This window comes from Nycticebus coucang, chromosome 4 (assembly GCF_027406575.1).
Source record: "Nycticebus coucang isolate mNycCou1 chromosome 4, mNycCou1.pri, whole genome shotgun sequence".
In the NCBI taxonomy this organism is placed as follows: domain Eukaryota; kingdom Metazoa; phylum Chordata; class Mammalia; order Primates; family Lorisidae; genus Nycticebus; species Nycticebus coucang.
Window position 1 is genome coordinate 86,779,851 of NC_069783.1, and position 9,072 is coordinate 86,788,922.

Consider the following 9,072-nt stretch of genomic DNA (forward strand, 5'->3'; position numbering starts at 1 on the left):
TCTCAGAAGGCTTCAGTCTAACAGGAAGGAGCATCTCTTAGAACTTTGAGTAGACCTGCCTTTGAGTATGGTCATTTACCTGAAACCAAAGTATTCCCAGAATTCCCTGATGTAAGGATACAGACGAGGTTAAACTTTTGTTGTATTTTTATTTGGATTTTTGTCTTCTTTTAATTGTGTTGTAACAGTTACTTTTTTTGGATTTTTTTATTTATTTTTAAAAACCAGGCTCTATGACCATAGCACAGTAGTAACAGCGCCAGCTACATACACCAAGGCTGGCAGGTTGGAACCCAGCCCGAGCCAGCTAAACAACAACAGCTGCGACAGTGGGGCGTTGTGACTGGTACCTATAGTCCCAGCTACTTGGGAGGGTGAGGCAAGAGAATCGCTTAAACTCAAGAGTTTGAGGTTGCTGTGAGCTGTGACACCAGAGCAGTCTACTGAGGGCAACATAGTGAGACTGTCTCAAAAAAAAAAAAAATCTCATAGGCACAGTGCCTGTTGCTCAGCGGTTAGGGTGCTGGCCACATACACCTGGGGATGGCGAGTTCAAACCGGCTTGGGCCTTCTAAACAACAGTGATAACTAACTACAACAAAAATATAGCCAGGTGTGGCAGGTGCCTGTAGTCCCAGCTACTTGGGAGGCTGAGGCAAGAGAATGGCTTAAGCCCAAGAGTTTGAGCTTGCTGTGAGCTGTGACGTTACAGCACTCTACTGAGGGTAACATCATGAAATTCTGTCTCAAAAAAAACCAGATCTTGTTGTGTTGCCAGGCCTACTTCAAACACCTGAGCTCAAGTGATCCTCTTGCCTGCCGTGACATTACAGCACTCTACTGAGGGTAACATCATGAAATTCTGTCTCAAAAAAAAACAGATCTTGTTGTGTTGCCAGGCCTACTTCAAACACCTGAGCTCAAGTGATCCTCTTGCCTCAGCCTCCTGAGTAGCTGTGACTACTGCTGAGTAGCCTAACTCAAACAAAGTTAAATTAACAATCATATCCCTCATACACTGCTCCTTTATCTGTTTCTTCCCACAGAGTCCTGGCACCTTCCTTCCCCACCAGGTCTTTCTGGTAGAATCTGTTTTAGGCTATAACTCAGATGCCTGTCAGAGTCTCAGTACCACCATTCCCCAGACTCTCCACTCCTTATCCCACCTCAGTCACCACCAAAGTCTGCCCACTCCAAGGGACCTCTGTTCTACCAGCCCTGTAAACCTCACCACCAGTCACTTACCACAGAGGTCTGAGCCCTTTCCTCTGGCTCCTTCTGACTGCCAAACTTGTATAAAATGCCTCCCCTCTAGATGTGGGACTTGGTTTCTGAAGGGCCCAAGGGTGTAAACCTAAAAGTATAGGGAGCAAACTTTGATTAATAGAAACAAGGCAGGAAGGAAGAAAACATATGAATTCCCTTTTCTTCTCCCTCCACGGACTATTCTAAGACATGATTTCTTTGCACAACCTGTCAGGAGATAGCCTACGTGGCTGACTGTATACCCATGGCACTCTGCCAAGTTTTTACCGTCCTGTGTTGAAGCAGCAGCCAGTACTATGCTTCTCATCCTTCCCTGCTTTATCTCTTTCCTTCATTCTGTCTTAGGCTGAAGCATCGGCACTCATCATCCTTGTCTTCAGGTCTTTTTTTCTAGAGAACTCAGGCAGCACAGTTCAGTTTATGAAGTAGATTCACTGAATGGTTTCACCCACCTCTCCCTGGTAGACAATCCTTTATTTGCTCAATGAAATCTCTCAAAGTGCCTTTTAGTGACCTCGCCCAATGATGTCCTCAGTGAGGACATCAACGTCTTCACTGGTAGTTCCCTTCCAATACTTCCAAAGACTGTTATTCTTCTGGGGGCCAGCAGAGTGGCAGCACAGGTCCCTCTGCCCCCTGCAGCACCGCACTGTCACTAACAGCACGATGAAACTCAGGATCTAAACTAGGCCAGTGTTGTGGGCTCCTGTAATCTCAGCTACTCAGGAGGCTGAGGCAAGAAGATTGCTTGACCCTAAGAGTTTGAGGTTGCTGTGAGCTACAACGCCACAGCAATTTACCAAGAGTAATAGAATTCTGTCTCTAAGTAAATAAATAAAAATAAACTCATGATCTAAGTCTCTTAAGAAAGGAATTCTTTTTGCTTTTGCCCTAACTACTCTGCTCATGGAGTCTAAACCACAAACCCAGGAGTTTCAGAAGACAAATAGCTACTGTTATCTCCATCATTCTCCTATCCTTTTCTGCTGACATTTGAAGCAACTACTTGAATCAGAACACAAAGCCCAAATGTAGACTTCTGCAGACTACCAATATACCGCATGTCTCCTATATTGACAGATATGCCCAATATTATAAAATACTGCAGAGTTCTTGCTGGTGTACCTGCTCCAGGAGAAATCTCTATCTCCCACTTTTAATCTGTGACAAAATATATGTGTCTCTACAGTGGTAGTTATTGCTTCATGACATTATTAGCACAAACTTTGTGGCTTAAAATAACACATTTGTTATGTCATAATTTCTTTGGGTCAGAAGTCCAGGCTGGCTTACATGGGTCTTCTACCTTGGGTCTCACAAGGGTACAGTCAAAGTGTTCCTTAGGGCTATGGTCATATCCAAGGCTCTGCTGGGAAAAGTTCTGCTTCCAAACTTACTGAAAATTTAGTTTCTTAGTGTTTATAGGACTAAGAGCTTCAGTATTTTTCTGGCTACAAGCCAGAAGCTGCCTTCAACAACTAGAGGTCATCCACAATTACTGGTCACATAAGGTTCCCTATGTTTTAACATAATTAAAGCACATAAGCCAAGAAGGCAGTAGAGAGTTCACTAATAAGAACTAAGTATTGGCAAGGTACAGTGGCTCACGCCTGTAATCATAGCACTCTGGGAGGTTAGGTGGGTGGATTGCTTGAGCTCAGGAGTTTGAGGCCAGCCTGAGTAAGAGCAAGACCCTGTCTCTACTAAAAATAGAAAAAAATTCTAGCCAGGTATCATGGCAGACACCTGTAGTCCCAACTACTTGGGAGGCTGAGGCAAGAGGATCTCTTGAGTCTAAGAGATTGACATTGCTGTGAGCTATGACAGAATAGCCACCTACTCGGAACAGAGTACGACTCTGACTCAAAGGAAAAAAAAAAAGAATATTGGAAAATGCTTGTTTTTCCAAATTTTTCTCTGTATTATCATTAATTTTTTATTATGGTGGTTGTGTTGTAAATATTAAGCCGTCTTGAAGATCACGAATTACTTGAAGAAAAAGTTAAATACTAGAATAAATGACTGTGTCATTCGACTGTGGTATCCCAAGAGTCTAAGGGAGGAAAACAAATCAAAAAAGTTACATTACTATTCCATGAAAAGTAATACAATTTTAAATCCATTTAATTTAGAATATTTTTATGTAAAAGAAGAAAGTAATTTTGTAAACACCAATGACAAATTATGCTGTAATTAGAAAGAACATGAGTATTAAAGAATGTTTCTTTGTGTGGATCATTTTGTATAATGACATTGGACCTGTTAATTAAATACTGAAAGAAATAATAAAAGAAATAATAAGAAAGAAAGAAAAGAAATAATAAAAACAGCATGAAGAGAAAAAAGAAAGAAAAGAACTAAGTATGAATATAATGTAACATAATCTAATATCACAAAGTGATACCTCAGTTGTGGATTAGAAGTAAGTCCTGCCTTATGCGAGTGGTAGCGAATGTGGAGAGATGGCTATGAAGGCCTCTGGCACCCTTCAAGAGTACAAGGTGGTGGGGCGCTGCCTGCCTACCCCTAAGTGCCACACACCGCCTCTACTGTATGCAGATCTTTGCACCTAACCGTATTGTGGCCAATTCCCGCTTTTGGTACTTTGTATCTCAGCTAAAGAAGATGAAAAAGTCTGGGGGAAATTATGTACTGTGGGCAGGTGTTGAGAAATCCCCCCCTGTGGTTGAAGAACTTCAGCATCTGGCTTCGCTATGACTCCTGCAGCAGAGATCAAAAGATGTACCAGGAATACCAAGACCTGATCACTACAGGCGCTGTCACCCAGTGCTATCCGGACATGGGTGCCCAGCACCGTGCCCGGGCCCACTCAATCCAGATCATGAAGGTGGAGGAGATTGCAAGCCAGCACGTGCTGGCGGTGAGCAGTCTATCAAGCAGTTCCAGCACTCCAAAATTAAGTTCCTGCTGCCCCATTGGGTCCTACGTTGTCAGCACAAGCCACGCTTCACTACCAAGAGGCCCAACACCTTCTTCAAGGTGCAGGGCCCGCTTGCCCATCTCTGCCCAAATAAATTCAAGATGCCCAGGTGAAAAAAAAAAAAAAAGTAAGTCCCACTCAGAGGGAGCAGGGATAACTGGGGACAATCTCAGAAGCAGCATACTACAGTGTCTAATATTTGTCTGATAAGTACTTTTAAAGCCTTAAACTACCCACTTTAGCCAAGATAGTAATGGATGCATGGAACAATTAAAAGGTGAGAAATAGGGCGGTGCCTGTGGCTCAAAGGAGTAGGGTGTTGGCCACATATGCTACAGGTGGCGGGTTCAAAATCAGCCCCGGCCAGAAACTGCAAAAAAAAAGGTGAGAAATAGATACAAACATAGGTCATTGATATTTTAAAATAAACTTTAAAAAAATCTAGATTTAGGGTGTCAGAGACAAGATGGCTAACTGAAGCCAGCTTTCCACAGAGGCTCCTGTCCAGAAGGAGAGTTAAAGGACAGAAATTTAGCAAATAACCTGGTGGATTAGAGCTGCACAAAGAGAGAAGGTTGAAGAACGCACATCAACCCTGCTGAGGTGAGCTGCAACCCCAAGGATATAAACAAAAGGTACAAAATCGTCACCAAGTGGACGGGAGTCCCCTCCCCCATGAGAACGGCTCAGAGTACCCCATAAACAGATGAGCAGAGTTAAAAGTCCTCCCGTTATACTCCACGGGAGAGATCCTCTAAAAACTGGACCTACTTCCCCTACTAGGGTGTCATGGCACTCTCCTGCCAAGCATAAAACTGAGTAAAACTGTGTATATTCTCTACCTGCAATTCTGAGCTCCCAGTATTCCCCTCCACTCTCACTCTGAGGGCTGGAGGCCTGTCCCCAGGAGTCCAGATTCTTGGGTGTTTTCTCGAGATGTGTGGACAGGGCATGGACTACTGCTGGCCAGTGCTGATTCTGTGACATGGGAGTGAGGAGAAGATGGTCAGCTGGGAGGGAACCACACCAGAGCAGTGGTGCCCCGAGGCACAGGGTAGCACCCATTTTTGGCAACAATAGGGCTCATCCCTGAATATGCCAGAGTCACACCCCCCTGTCTCTCTGGGCAACCAGAAAAGGCTGAGCATCTGCTCAGGTGGCAACCACCGGCAGAACAGATCTGGGACGGAAACGCAGGCCCCGTGAGTAAAGGGTTTGCCTGAGGCGGTACCAGCCTGGGTTGGGCGTAGGGACTAGAAGACGCACACACAGTACAGGCTGACTCCCAGGGCAGGGCTGACCCAGAGGACTGCTTTACTGAGCCTAAGATGCACCCAGCCCTCAGGGGATCATCAGCCTAGACAAAGGAGGGCAGGAGACTAGAACTGACAGCTTACCATGCTACAAATACAAAACTGCAGCAGCAAAGACAGGGCCTGAGGCGCAGATTCTGTGAACTCAAAACAGCTTCTCTTCTGGAGGGGAATTAAGCTAGGACAGAAACAGATTCCACAAAGTTGTTCTGTTCTATCAGTAACATAAATCAGGGGCGGGGCTGGAACTGATCTCCATCAAGCGCCCAAGCTTGTCAGGCCTCACCTTCCCCTGCCAGATAGTGGCACAGAGCAGCAGCCTGGCTGAGGAGATACGGATTTCCTTGTGATTAAGGCAGGTGCAAACTCCTGGAGTATCTGCTCATTGGAGGCAACTGGGTCACAGCCCTGCGGGGTTATCAGTGACTGGGTGTGAAAGAGTTGCAAGGTGGGGAAAGAGGCATCAATTTTCTCAGACTAATCTATTTCCTGGGTGGGTCCTCCTGACCTCACAGGGCACCGGAACAAGTCATATTTGAGTTGTCAGCAGACCCCTGCGATCTAGTTGCCACCTGAGACAGGTGCTGACTGAGACAATTGATTTGGACCTTTTGAACTGAGCCAATCACCTGAGGACTATCCAAGTGGTGCCCTGGGTGTGTGGTTGTAGGAAGGTTTGATTTTCCTTTTCCAATTGTTGCCTGGGGGTGTGTGTGACTTAATTGCTGGTATTTCTCCACAGCTGAGACTTCGACCCAGAGTAACTGTTTCACTAGGGTCAGACAGAGACCAGCTGAAAATAAGACAGAGCCACTTAGCCCCACCACACCAAGCAGGTCCCCAGTTTCTCAGGCCGTAGCACTGTATGGGTCCTCAGCAAAGCTCCAGGGGAAAAGGTATAGACACCAGTCCCAGCTTTTGGGCAAAGGGCTGGTTAATCACTACTCCTGGAGCCCCGAACCCTACTTTCCTTTATCCACTCATTTACACTACTCCTGAAGCCCCGAACCCTACTTTCCTTTATCCACTCATTTAGTCAAACGGTATAAAATAATCATGGGGCAGAATCAGCGGAAAAACTCTGGTAACATGAATAACCAGAGTAGATCAACCCCCCCAAGGAAAGATATGGCACATGTAACTGAAGATCCGATTCATAAACAGATGGCCAAGATGTCAGAAATTGAATTCAGAATTTAGATTGCAAACAAGATTAATAGAATGGAGGAAAAGCTGGAATTAGAAATTCAAGGAGCAATTCAAAAGTTCTCTCAAGTTTTCAACGAATTTAAAGACAAAACCACCAAAGACTTTGACACATTGAAGCAAGAACTTGCAGCCCTCAAAGATCTGAAAAATACAGTAGAATACCTCAGTAACAGAGTAGAGCAAGCAGAAGAAAGGATTTCTGACATTGAAGACAAAGCTTTTGAATGCTCTCAAACTCTCAGAGAGGAAGAGAAATGGAGAGCAAATAGATCATTCTCTCAGAGAGCTCTGGGATAATTCGAAGAAGGCTAATATCTGCCTTATTGGAATCCCTGAAAGCGGTGAGGTGGCTTCACAAGGCACAGAGGCTCTTCTCCATGAAATTATGAAAGAGACTTTTCCAAACATGCCAAGAGATTCTGAAATTCAGATAGCAGACAGTTTCAGAACCCCAGCCAAGACTCAACATGAATAAGACATCCCCCAGGCACATCATAATTAACTTCACTTAAGTTAATATGAAGGAGAAAATTCTGAAAGCAGCCAGACGTAAGAAAACCATAACCTACAAAGGGAAGAATAGTAGAATGGCTGCAGAACTCTCTGCTGAAAACTTTCAAGCCAGAAGAGGGTGGTCATTGACTTTTAATCTCCTAAAACAAAATAACTTTCAATCCCAAATCCTGTATCCAGCTAAACTGAGTTTCATTTTGATGGAGAAATTAAATACTTTAATGACATTCACATGTTGAAGAAATTTGCCATAACCAAACAAGCTCTTCAGAATAGTCTCAGACCTATCCTCCATAATGACCAGCCCAATTCTCTACCACAAAGGTAAACTCACTCAGAAACATTTGATCAAACTCCAACTTCCACAGTGGCGAAAGGATTAAAAATGTCCACTGGACTTTCCAAAAACTCAATACCCCAAATTTTACCAGACTTATCAACATTCACCATTAATGCAAATGGCTTAAACTTTCCTCTAAAGAGGCACAGGTTGGCTAACTGGATACAAAAACTCAGGCCAGATATTTGCTGCATACAAGAATATTATCTTTCCTTAAAAGATAAATATAGACTCAGGGTGAAAGGATGGTCGTCCATATTTCAGGCAAATGGAAATCAGAAAAAAGCAGGTGTTGCAATTCTATTTGCAGATACAATAGGTTTTAAACAAACAGAAGTAAGGAAGGATAAGAATATCCACTTCATATTTGTTAAGGGTAATACTCCATATGATGAGATTTCAATTATTAATATTTATGCACCCAACCAGAATGTGCCTCAATTTATAAGAGAAACTCTAACAGACATGACCAACTTAATTTCCTCCAGCTCCATAATAGTCGGAGATTTTAACACTCCTTTGGCAGTGTTGGATAGATCCTTTAAGAAAAAGCTGAGCAAAGAAATTTTAGATTTAAACCTAACCATCCAACATTTGGATTTAACAGGCATCCACAGAACATTTCATCCCAGCAAAACTGAATACACATACTTCTCATCAGCCCATGGAACATACTCCAAAATAGATCACATCTTAGGTCACATGTCTAACCTCAGTAAATTTAAAGGAATAGAAATTATTCCTTGCATCTTCTTGGACCACCATGGAATAAAAGTTGAACTCAGTAACAACAGGAATCTGCATACTTATACAAAAACATGGATGTTAGATAACCTCATGCTGAATGATAGGTGGGTCAGAGATGAGACTAAGAAGGAAATCGCCAAATTTTTAGAACAAAACGACAATGAAGATACGAATTATCAGAACCTCTGGGATACTGCAAAGGCAGTCCCAAGAGGGAAATTTATAGCACAGCAAGCCTTCCTCAAGAGAACGGAAAGAGAGGAAGTTAACAACTTAATGGGATATCTCAAGCAACTGTAAAAGGAAGAACATTCCAACCCCAAACCCAGCAGAAGAAGAGGAATAACCAAAATTAGAGCAGCATTAAATGAAGTTGAAAACAAAAGAATTATACAACAGATCAATAAATCCAAAGGTTGGTTTTTGAAAAGATCAATAAAATAGATAAACCTTTGACTAACCTAACCAAGAAAAAAAGAATAAAATCTCTAATTTCATCTATCGGAAATGACAAAGACGAAATAACAACAGACTCCTCAGAAATTCAAAAAATCCTTAATATTACAAGAAATTTTATTCTCAGAAATATGAAAATCTGAAGGAAATTGACCAATACTTTTTTTTTTTTTTTTAATTTTAAAGACATTTATTCTGAGCTAAATATGTGCAACCATGGCTTGTGCAACCAAAGAAGTCTTGAGCAAGTGGTTCTATGATGTTGGGTTACAATTTGATTTTATACA

At 42.8% G+C, this 9,072-nt stretch overlaps 1 pseudogene; it reads left to right on the forward strand.

The window, feature by feature from the left end:
- The first annotated feature begins 3,604 nt into the window (after positions 1 to 3,604).
- On the forward strand, positions 3,605 to 4,320 carry LOC128583399 (60S ribosomal protein L18a-like; annotated as a pseudogene).
- The last annotated feature ends 4,752 nt before the right edge of the window (positions 4,321 to 9,072 follow it).